Here is a 12798-nt window from a genome sequence, read left to right on the forward strand (position 1 = left end):
ACCTTTAAAAAGAAATGAAAAGGAAAGGAAGCATTAAAGATGGCAGAGCCTTGCACACTGCATTTGATACATTTTGTCGCCCCCCCCCCCATTTTCTCTCCCAGTGAAGGTGCTTTCCTTAGCTCCAGCCAGCTGGGGCCACGGAGCTGCTTCCCTGGCTGGAGAGATGTTCTCTGGACAGAACCTGAGCCAACTGCTTTTTATCTCCAAAGATTTGATTGGAAACAAATGGAGCCCACTGTTTGCTTTGGAGGGCATTCTAAGCCAGTACAAGTGTGAGATGAAATCGCAAATGACTTTGCTTTTTTTGGTTTTTGTTTTTTAAGATTTTTATTTATTTATTTGACAGACAGAGATCACAAGTAGGCAGAGAGACAGGCATAGAGAGGGGGAAGCAGGCTCCCTGCTGAGCAGAGAGTGCAGTGCGGGGCTCGATCCCAGGACCCTGGGATCATGACCTGCGCCAAAGGCAGAAGCTTAACTCACTGAGCCACCCAGGCATCTGTGTCTTTGCTTCTTATCCTTCCTTAAAATACCTATTGTTTTTGAGTTCTCCTTCTCATAGAGGGAGCTAAAGGGGAGAGAGGGAGGGACAGTTCCCATGACCTGTGGGGTCACTGTGATTACAGTGATTACGGCATCCATCCTGTGTTAATAGTCTAGTCTCTGAACACGAATTCACGCCAGGGTCCCACCCTGAGGTCTCACCGCTGCCCTCCCTTGTGCCCCCCTCATGCTCTTTCCCTACAGAGAACTCACGCTAGCACCTGACGCTGGGTTGATGGACACTTCTGAAAGATCGCCTTCCCCATCAGACTGGGACACTCTCTTCCCTCTCCTGTCCCCGGGGAGCACCACGCCCTTAGTCAATTACACCCACCATCACAGTTACTTAAGGAAGCTTTCCCTCTCCAAACCTGGTCTTGGGGGCAAAAAGGCAACACTCTGAGTTCAAGACAGCCTTCATAGAGCTTGGAACAAGGCAGAGTCATTTTGGAAAGGAGACTAGGTTTTGATCAATGTATGACCCAGTACATAGCCCAGAGTCCTGGGGGAACCGACTGGACCTCAAATGCTTGAGCACCTCCAGGGGCCACTCTGAAGGCCAAGAGCAGCGTGCTCGTGGTCCCCAGCAGAGATGTCATTGTAGGAGAAAGAAAAAGTCCCTCTCCTCACCTGGGGACTCACGGTCAGAAACTCAGCCCACGCCTGCCTTTCTCGATCTCAGGGCCAGTTTGAGCACTAAGTGGGCAAAGCCGAGCCAGGATCTTGCCCATAGCTCCCAGACACGCCAACCAGGAACCCCCAAAGCCTCATCTGAGGGAACACTGCCCTCCTTAGGGTCACAATTCAGAAGGCTTTGGCTGCTCATAAAGGACACATTAATATCCCCATTTTACAGAAAAGAAAATGAAAATAATTTCCTGCTTTCAGGTTCTCTGTTGTCAGAGGTATTATTCAATTCCCTCCTTGACCCCAAATTCTAGGAGACCCTGACACACCTCGCATTTTAGATGCCTACGGACCAAGAGACCATTCTCAAATTTCTCAGATTGAACTGTTCCTGGTTTGGCGTATGAACGCTGGTTCTCTAATGTCTTTCCTTTTTTTAAATTTTTTTTTGTTTTATATTTATTTATTTATTTGATAGACAGAGATCACAAGTAGGCAGAGAGGCAGGCAGAGAGAGAGGAGGAAGCAGGCTCCCCGCAGAACAGAGAGCCCGATGTGGGGCTCTATCCTAAAAGCCTGGGATCGGGACCTAAGCGGAAGGCAGAGGCTTCAACCCGCCGAGCCACACAGGTGCCCCCCCCTTTTTAAGATTTTATTTATTTATTTGACACAGAGAGATCGCAAGTAGGTGGGGGGCAGGCTCCCCACTGAGCAGAGAGCCCAATGAGGGGCTAGATCCCAGTTCCCTGGGATCATGACCTGAGCCGAAAGCAGTGGCATTAACCCACTGAGCCACCCAGGCACCCTGTCTAATGTCTTTAGAGATGTTCGGGAATCCCCCCCTCCACTACCCCCCCAGCATGTGTCACTCCAGCCCTCTGAGATCAGTGGACCCCAGTCATCCTGGCTGCCCCCCATGAAGGAATCAGACAATGTCAGTGTCTCAGTCCTAACCCCCAGCTCCACCCCCAAGGATTCAGATTTCTGCCCAAGTCGCTGTGGGATTCCTTTTAAGACTCATCAGAGTCTCGGGATTTAGGGACTCCCACGGTGCAAGCCCAGGTCTAGGATCCCTAGCACAGGAAGTCAGCCAGTGGACCCAAGTCATAGTGCCACTGTGGTGTTCCCACAGTTCCCAAAGGGCAGCAAGTTCATAAAACACGGGGTGAAGAAGGGGTTCTGGGGGGCATTAAGTTGGCACCCCCGATACCTTAGTAAAGTAACAGGTGAAATCCTGCCCCATCGGCAGGAACACCCTGCATTTCATCGTTTGTATATGTGAGGTCTTTGTAAACTATAGTACCTCCCTAATATATTAAGAATTACATAAACCCGGGGAGTCTTGCTGGCTCAGTGGGTTCAATGGTTAAGCATCTGCCTTGGGCTCAGGTCATGATCTCAGGGTTTTGGGAGAAGCCCGAGTTTGAGTCCCTGCTCCCTGGGGAGTCTGCTTCTCTCTCTGCCCCTCCCCCCTGCTCATGCTCTCTCTCTCAATCTCTCAAAAATAAATAAATGAAGTCTTTAAAAAAAAAAAAAGGCTTACAGAAGACACACGGGTGAACTGACAACCGTGTACCACAGTAAGAAGCAGAATTAAGTCAGCCCTTTGAAGCTGAGGGGCACCAAAGAGGAGGGAAAAAAAAGCCCTAACAATTATATTGATAGAGACTATGTTCATGGAGATTTTATACGCATTTGCTTATTTAATTCTCAAAGTGAGGCTACTTGGAGATTAGCTGCCCATTTCCAAATGAGGTGGACACAGTTCAGAGAGGTTTAGTAACAGATCTACGTGGCTAAATTATGAGGTGGCTAGAATTAGGATCTCTCTGCCTTTTTCTGGAGCTCAAATTCCTAAACACATGCGTCTTCACGGTGTACAACTGGCCCAGGTTATGCTGGGTTTTCACTTCTCCATCATCTGAGATCCCTCCCTCTTTCCATAACCTCCTTCCAGCTTATTCCCACAAGCACGGGTTCTCTGACCATGTGGGAACTCCCAGGGCATTGAATCCGCTGCTCACGAAGGAGCCCCCCCATCTTCTCCTCCTTATTTTTTTTTTAAGGTTTCATTTACTTATAAATGACAGAGAGAGGGAGAGAGAGAACAAGCAGGGGGGGGGCAGCAGAGGGAGAGGGAGAACAGGGAGCCTGAGGCGGGGCTCGATCCGAGGACCCTGGGATCAAGACCTCAGCCTAAGCGGATAACGGATACTTAACAGACCAAGCCCCCCAGGCACCCCTCCCTGATCTCCTTTTGAGATCGTTCTATTTCCTGGGGTCCTCGGACATCTCAGGTTCCTGTCTCCAGGCTACCCTAAACACTTCTTGCCAGTGTCTTCTGCAAGATCTCCCTCAAAAGGACCAGTCAAACCCTTCAAACATTGCCCCAGCCCTGTGCTCTCCTCTGACTTGAGCATTTATTTCTTCAGTGGCTTGAGTCTTCCATTGTGAGTTCTGCGGGGACAGTGTCTACAAACTCACATCCCTATTTCATTCCTGCAGTATTATCTCGACTTGCAAGCGCTACAGGAAGTTAAAAGGAAATGTATCTCAAACCGAAACCCTCAAACTTTCTCAGCAAATAAAAGTGACTTTTCCTCTTGGTTCCAATCTCATGTAATAGCTGCACAAGATGTCCACTAAATTAATCCTTGAGCGACCTCTCCAGCTACACAGATAGAAGGCTGCCTTGGTGTTCTCTCTACACCCTATACCCATAAGCTTCCTCCCTGGTGTAAATGTCAAGTCCTCAAACAATGCCAGAGTTGGTATTGAAATCTAAAAGATAATGTTCTTGGGTGCCTGGGTGGCTCAGTGGGTTAAAGCCTCTGCCTTTGGCTCAGGTCATGATCTCTGGGTCCTGGGATTGAGCCCTGCATTGGGCTCTCTGCCTGCTTCCTCCTCTCTCTCTCTCTGCCTATTTGTGATCTCTCTCTGTGTCAAATAAATAAAATATTTATTAAAAAATAAAATTAAATTAAAAAAAATAAAAGGTAATGTTTCAAACTCCAAACACCAGTTGACAAGTGTTGCCAACTTCTTTTTCCCATTAGGAAGCGGACTTAATAATGTAATTTCTACCCACCACCTGTCTCCATGGGGCCAGAGAGAAAGCCGAAATGAACTGACCAAGCATCTAAGACGGCCACCGGGTCATGAGCCATCGTCAAACATGTCCATCATCTCAGGTGAGAACAAGATCAGGTAAGAAGCCTGTTTTGAAAGTTATGAATTGATGAGTGTGCTTCCATTAAAGCCAGGAGGGCCCATTCATAATCCACTTTCTTTTGGTATATGCTGAACTTAAAATTATGTGGGAAGTAAATTATAGGACACATGGGGACACTCCAGACAATAAAAGCTCCTACATTCGCTATTTAAGAGAAAAGTGCTTGGAGACGCTGCGGACAAAGCCCCCTGCTGGGCCGCGGGGGCTGGGGACACCCATCGCTTTCCTCCCCGCCACCGGGGGTTCAAGCCCCGCCACCGGGGGTTCAAGCCCAGCCACCGGGGGTTCAAGCCACAGCCCAGACACAACATGCCGACCCTACGTGGATCAGAAAAGGCAGGTTCGCGCGCCCTCTTGTGGTCATTAGGCGCAGTGCACGGAGTTTTGCAGCGTTGGCGTGTGCCCCCTGCTGGCCGTCTGCTGAATCACTGGAACCGAATTTTGCATTTCCCCTGAATTACCTCATTTGCAGGTGTGCTTTGCTCACACTATTCTCTCTCTCTTTTTTTTTTTTTTAAGATTTTATTTATTTATTTGACAGAGATCACAAGTAGGCAGAGAGGCAGGCCGGGGGCGGGGGGCGGGGGGAGCAGGCTCCCCGCCGAGCAGAAAGCCCCATGGGGGGCACGATTCCAGGACTCTGGGATCATGACCTGGAAGGCAGAGGCTTTAACCCACTGAGCCACCCAGGCGCCCCCGCTCCCGCTATTCTCTTATAATCCCTTTTCTTTTTGTAAAGCAGGTAGCAATGTTTCCACTTTCAATTCAGAATTTACTCCTTTGTGTCTTCCCTCTTTTTTCTTTGGTCTGTTGAGGTAGAATTTCTCCATTTTGTTGATCTTTTCAAACGTTTGATTTTGTGGATTTTATCTGTTTTCCTAGTCTCTATTTCACTGATATCCCCTTTAATCTTTATTATCTCCTTCTTTCTTCTAACTTTGGGTTTGTTATTTTTCTAATTCCTTAACATGTAAATTCCTTAACATGTAAATGTTGACTTGAAGGCACCTGGGTGGCTCAGTTGGTTAAGCAAATGCCTTTGGTTTAGGTCAAGATCCCAGGGTCCTGGGATGGAATCCTGCATGGCTTCCTTCTCAGTGGAAATCTGCTTCTCCCTCTCCTGCTCTCTAAAATGTTAATTTCCTAAAAAAATTAAAAAGATGTGGGGTGCCTGGGTGGCTCAGTGGGTTAAGCCTCTGCTGTCGGCTCAGGTCATGATCCCAGGGTCCGGGGATCAAGCCCTGAATCAGGCTCTCTGCTCAGCAGGGAGCCTGCTTCCCTCTCTCTCTTTGCCTACTTGTGATCTCTCTGTCAAATAAATAAGTAAAATCTTTAAAGAAAAAAAAAGATGCACAGGATTTTTTTTTTTTTTACAACTGGGTGTGACATAAAAGAACACAAATAGAAACAACACAAATGTCTAGCAGTAAGGTCATTGCTTACTTAGGTAGTTATGCTTATTTACCTCCTCAGTAAGGTGTCTTTGCTTGTGCATACACCTGAAAAATTCTAAAGGAAAATACATAAATATAATTAGAATGGCATGACTATTGGTGATTTCTACTTTTTATTTCAATTTTTTTGGAAGTAAGCTCTATGTGGCACTCGAACTCACAACCCACAGATCAAGAGTCACTTGCTCTATGGACTGAGCCAGCCAGGAGCCACTTTATTTCACTTTTTAAATTATCACCAAATTTAGGGACACCCGAGTGGCTCAGTTGGCTAAGTGTCTGCCTTCAGCTCAGGTCATGACCCTAGGGTCCTGAGATGGAGCCCCACGTTGGGCTCCCAGGGAGCCTGCTTCTCCCTCTCCCCATGCCTCTGCCCCTGCCTGTGCTCTCTCTGTCTGTCTGTCTCTCTCTCTCAAATACATAATTTTTTAAATTTAAATTATCACCACATTTAATTAGTTTTACTAAGGCAAACAGCCTTTACTCGTTGTGATTTTGCAAAAGAAAGAAAGAAAGAAGAAGTATAAGAAGAAGAAAATGTTGAAAAGACAAACCAGGAATTAAGAACCCTTGGCAGGGGGAGCTGGATATCTCCCATGCTGTTGGTGAGAATGCAAAATAATACAACCCCTTTGGGAAATTGTTTGACAGTGTCTTAAAGAGTTGAACATATACTCAGTCTATGATCTGGCATTCCAGACCTAGGTATTAACGAAGAGAAATGAAAGTGTGTGCCCACACAGTGACTTTTCCAGGCATGTCCATTTTATTTCAAACACACAACTGGGAACAACTCAGACGTGTGTCAGGAGATGAATGCGTGAACAAAGGGTAGCATGTAATGCCATCTAGACCAAATCATTGACATTGGAACAAATAGATACATCTCAAAATGTTATGTTGCATGAAAGAGGCTGAACAGAAAATAGTACATACTGTACGGTTATATCTACTTTTTTACACTTGATCTTAACAAAAAGGCCAAGAAGCGATATAGAGTTACTTTTAAAATTCTAGTAAATGAAAATTAAGTAAGAGTGATGGAAGATGAGTGGTTGCTTGGGAGAATGGGGAGACATGGGGACAGAAAGGGGCTACAAAGATGCTTATATAAAGGATAAGTCAAATAATTGTTCTCAAACAAAAAACAAGAGGAAGAAAGAGGAAAAAATTTATAGTTTTTTAATTTAATATTTAATACTATCACACCCCTGGGTACCCTCCCCTAAGTAGTGGGGGAACTTGCTGAGCCCCCCCAGGGTCCCCTGAACTTCCCACAGTCACTTCCTTTCCCACAGTTGTGGGCACTTGGAGGGATTTTCTGAAACGGAGTGTTGCTCTTTGAGCTGACCTTAGAACTCAGTGTTTGTAAAGCAGCATAATGCAGTCTTTCCTAGAAAAACAAATTTCAACACCATGACTGCTGGGGTCACTGCACAGACAGGGGCTGTGAGCACTAAGGATATCTTAATTCTTTCCCTTTCCTGTTTCAAGCTGAGTCTGTTAGGCCCTGGATCCTGATTATCCAGGAACACATACCCCACTCCCCATTGCTGTACCCAACTGGAGAGGGATGATGGGTCCAACACCCCAGCGCGGATGCTGGCCTTGCCACTGCTGCTGTGTGGCCATGGGAAAGTTCTCAACCTCTCTGGGCCTCCTGTGTAAAATGGGGGTCATTCCACCTACATTGCAGTGTTGATGTCAGAATAGGAAAAAAAAAAAATGAGTGAGGATTTGGCAGAGGCACAAATTCTACCACCTAATCGAGCCCAGTTAAAGTCTCTGCACTGCGCCCAGGTTGATGCTGATAACCCAGTATATTAAAACACAGTTTTGTTTCTCAGTTTCCATTGACAGAGGCAGAGAAACTGAAGCTATAAATAAGGGATCTCTCCTGCAGTGGAGGGCAGGAGGCCAAGCCTGGGAGTCCTAGGAGAGGAGCAGGGCTGGAGAAGCCTCACTGGTTCACCCACTTTCAGGGTTGGAATGTTTCCACTTTCCATCATTACAGTTGGGAATTTTCCAGAGCCCCCTGTGTTTTTAAAAATTTGCTAAGTATTTTGGCAACTCCTCTGACCCTTCTTTTGTTTATTTTTTTAAAAAGACTTTATTTATTTGGGCGCCTGGGTGACCCAGTGGCTCTGCCTTGGGTCATGACCTCAGGGTCCTAGAATTGAGTCCCGCATGGGGCTCTCTGCACATCAGGGAGTCTTCTTCCCCCTCTCTCTCTGCCTGCCTCTCTGCCTACTTGTGATCTCTGTCTGTCAAATAAATAAGGAAAAATCTTTATTTAAAAATAAAAAATACTTTATTTATTTACTTGAAGAGAGAGAAAGAGTTAGAGAGAGCATGAGAGGGGGAGGGGTAGAGAGTGAAGCATCCTCCTTACGGAGCAGGGATCCTGATGCGGGACTTGAGTCCAGGACTCTAGGATTATGACCTGAGCCGAAAGCAGCTGCTTAACCAACTGAACCACCGAGGTGCTCTCTGGCCCTTCTTTTAATCAGTGCAAGTAATTTACCTCCCCTTCCAACTGAAGACATGATGACCAGGTGTGAAGATTTCAAGCCCACCCCGTTTGTATAGTGTAAGTAAGCAAAAACAGAACAGGGCTATGGTCGGAGGTAGTACTGCAGGGTTCAAGGCTGGGCTCTGCCCCTACCCTACTAGGAGGCCTTGGTTAAGTCACCGTATCTCTCTGAGTGTCCCTTTCCTTATCTGTAAATGGGACAATGCCCTCAGCCTACCACTTGGAAGAAAATGCATGGACTGAATCAGTCTCCTTACTGTGCAGACCTCACACCTCCGCAGAGGAGGGAAGACGGTTGGTGTCCGTGTAGCCTCACTTCCCTGGTCTCTCGTTCTCCTCTGGGAGGTGGCCTTGGGCCCTGGGGCTCCTGGGAGATGGGCTAAGGCTGCGTCCCATTCCTACCCGACCTCCGTGCAATCACATCCTAGGAAGTCTCCGCTGACGCGCGTGCACATAATCCCTGAAGACAAACACTAGAGCAGAGGGGCTTTAGACTTCCTATTGGGGAAACACTGCTGTCCTATGAGACAGGATTCAGGGGAACAAGCCCTAAGCGGCAAACATCAGGGACCCGGGGCGCTCCCCGGGAGCTGCTCCAGCTAAGCCGCCCCTTCCAGAACAGAAGCAGCTTGTAGGCAAGCCCCCAGCACCAGCCAACCCTAAAACTCAGGACCCGGCTCCAAAATCCACCAATGAACTGCCTGAGCGGCCTGGCAATCTCACCCAATCAGGGCGAGGCCCTTCTGACCAATCAGAACGAGGCCCTTCCAGCCAATCAGGATGAGGCATTCCCCGCCCCCTTTCCCTTATTAGCATATTGGACCCCTCGCGGGAACCTGACCAGGAACTTTCTCGATATAAGCAGACCTTTAGGTTTACGCAGAGGGTACCTTTGAGCTTAACCTCGTTAAGGTCTTACCTGTGCCTTTGGTTTTTGGGGGGCCAGCCTCGTTTATGTCGTTGGTCACAGGAATGGGAGTCCGGTAAGGCTACCCTAAAACCTTCCTGTTCATAGCCTTTGTGTGAGGGTGGGAAGGTTTGGGTTATAATTTTTCTGTCTTATGCTGATGAACCAAATGGCTCATTACCATGCAAGGGGCCCCTGGGTGGCTCAGTGGGTTAAGCCTCTGCTTTTGGCTCAGGTCATGATCCCAGGGTCCTGGGATTAAGCCCCCCATCAGGCTCTCTGCTCAGCAGGGAGTCTGCTTCCTCCTCCCTCTCTCTCTCTCTGCCTGCCTCTCTGCCTACTTGTGATCTGTCGGTCGAATAAATAAAATCTTTTTAAAAAAATAATTAAATGCCATACAAGCTTTGTTCTCCATTATTTAAATAATCCCGTTAAAAAAAAATAAAAAAGATTTGATTTACTTGAGAGAGAGAGAGCAAGAGAGAAAACGAGGTGGGAGGCGAGGGAGGGAGCCGGATGCGAGGCTCCATCCCAGAACCCTGGGATCTTGACCTGAGCTGAAGGCAGACGCTTCACTGATGAAGCCACCCAGGCTCCTTTAAATAATCTTTAATGCTTTTTAAAATCTTTGACCAATTTTCTAGGTCAAGTGTTTGCCCAAACAGTTTTTATTCATGTGTTCCTAGGTTCCTATTTTTGTTTTCATTTTTTAACTTTATCTTTGGATATAAGGATTGAAATTCTTCCCTAGGAAAAGCGAATGAGGAAAAAAAAAAAAAAACCCTAAGTATCTGGGAATGCATTAGCAAGATATTATGCAGTGTAAAGTTTGCAAGAATAAGGATAGTACAAGGAATACTAATATAAGCTTTACCCAGATCCATTCATTTGTAATATTTTTGTCCTTTTTTAAAAAAAATATGTAGGCTTCACACCAAGCAGAGCCCAATGCAGGGCTTGAACTCACGACTTGAGATCAAGACCTCAGCCCAGATCAAGAGTTGGACACAACTCAGGTGCCCCTATTTTTTTCCAGTTTCTTTGTTATTTGTATCTGTTTAATTTTTCCTTCAGAATGTAGGTACAGACACACTCACAATATTGTCCCTTGAATTATTTGAGGTTCACTTTAACTTTATTTAACTTTAACTTTAAAGTTATTTAACTTTAGTCTCCATACACTAATTTCATCTGTTCTACTGCCTCTTGCGTAATTTGTCAAATGACTTGAAAGTCCTTTTTGCCTCTCAGTTATAGGATCTAGTCTGTAGTCAGTAATGCCAGTAATTACAAAGTGACTTTTACGTTCCTTTTTTTTTTTTTTAGATTTTATTTATTTATTTGACAGAGATCACAAGTAGGCAGAGAGGGGGAAGCAGGCTCCCTGCTGAGCAGAGAGCCCAACTCGGGGCTCACTCGGGGCTCGATCCCAGGACCCTGAGATCATGACCTGAACAGTAGACAGAGGCTTTAACCCACTGAGCCACCCAGGCGCCCCACCTTTACCTTCCTTTAATCTGGTACGTTTTTGTGCCTTTCTCTGTGGTTTTTGATACTGGCATTTTGCTAGAATTCCCCACACTCCTCATTATGTAAAAGAACATTCCGCAGTAATCCTATCATTTTCTCACCCATAGATTCAAGTTATTCTCTCTCAGCTGAAATACCAGATAATCATATCCTGTTCAGGGTTTCATATTTGGAGGCACAGACGAGCCGTCCATCCCCCACTGGATGTCGATTTTGATCAACCCATCGAGATTTGATCGACTTCTTGGATACATAATCACTGTTTGCCTCCCTATAACTGTGGGGAAACGCACAAACAGAACAGCCATCTGAGAACCAGGAAGCAGGTTCTTCCACAATGGGCACTGTATCTGCGGGTGCCTTGATCTTGGAATTCCAGCTTCCAGAACTGTGAAAAATAAATATGTTGCTTACCAGACCCCCCAGCACTGGAGTTGGAAAAACCAGCATTTTGCCACCATCATAGTAAAGATATTATTGCCTGATTTCTCTTCACTGTGAATGGTGGCGTCCAGACCAGCCACTCCCAATGCTGTCAAGTCTAGCGGGTCAGATGGTCCCAGTGGCTGCCGCTGAGTCTTTTCCCGGCCCCGTGTTCCCCTCAGAGCTGACTGACAGCCTTCTGTTCCATGTAGTAGATGGGTTGGAACAGCTTGCCCAGTGGGGACAGTGGGACAGTCTGCTTTCAGATGCCTGAAAGTCCTATAGGTATTTTGTTTCCCTCTTAAGAGATGAGAGTGTGAGATAAAATAATCTGTCCTTTCTTTTTTTTTTTAAGATTTTATTTATTTATTTGACAGAAAAAGATCACAACTAGGCAGAGAGGCAGGCAGAGAAAGAGAGAAGGGGGGGAAGCAGCTTCCCACTGAGCAGAGAGCCCGATGTGGGGCTTGATCCCAGAACCCTGAGATCATGACCTGAGCCAAAGGCAGAGGCTTAACCCACTGAGCCACCCAGATGCCCCTGAGTTTGTGCACGTTAATAATATCTAGAAAACACCTAAATTCGTGTTTCACTGAATGGCAGGACACTGTAGCCATGCAAAGTGTCACATCAAAAACCATCATGCTGCCCAACTTCTTTTTGCTCAAATTTAGTAAGTCCCTCTGACACTCCTCCCATCAAGCGATGGAGTCTACTTTTGCCTCTACTTGATGCTGCACAGATTTGTGACTTCTTTGATCACGTGTGACGCTGTGATGCTATATGACTTCCAGAACTATGTCGTCATCAGCCATGAAGCTTCTTTCTTATTCACTAGAATATCTGCTCTTGAGCCCAGAGATGCCATGTAAGAAGTCCAGCCAGCCTAAATCCTTCACGTGGAAAAGGTCACTCTGAACAGATCCAAGCTGAGCTCATCCTTAAGCCATCTGAGCTCACCCATTAAGACATATGAGTGAGGAGCCATCTTGGAAATGGACCCTCCCTGCCATTAAATCATCTCAGCTGGGCCCCCTGGGCACAGTGGAGCTGGGAGGAGCCATGCCCACCGTTCTCCTTCCAAATTCCTGACCCGCAAAATCCATGAGCATAAGACAGTAGTTTTTTTTTAAGACCATTAAGTCTTGGGTGGTTTGCCAACACGGCAGTAAATAACAGGGACACCTGGAATGTATTCCCATCCTTTTATTTTCAAGCGTTTTATGTGGGTTTGCTGTGTCTGTGTAAACAGCATGCTGTTGGTTGTTATCCCTTTTCCAAGTCAGAATCCAATTCCTAGGAGGGACTCAGAACCTTTCATAGTGAATGTGTATGCACAGTAAGGCTCAAAAATGCACTTTGGGTTGTTCTGCCTTTGGACCCACATCTTCCATGCCCCTCCTTCCTCTAGAACTCTGGCACCAGCTTTTCTTTTCTATTTTTTTAAAAGATTTTTATATTTTTATTTGACAGACACAGCAAGAGAAGTAACACAAGCAGGGGGAGTGGGAGAGGGAGAAGCAGGCTTCTCGGAAGCCAGATGTGG

The sequence above is a fragment of the Mustela nivalis genome (genome assembly GCF_964662115.1).
Source record: "Mustela nivalis genome assembly, chromosome: 17".
NCBI lineage: Eukaryota > Metazoa > Chordata > Mammalia > Carnivora > Mustelidae > Mustela > Mustela nivalis.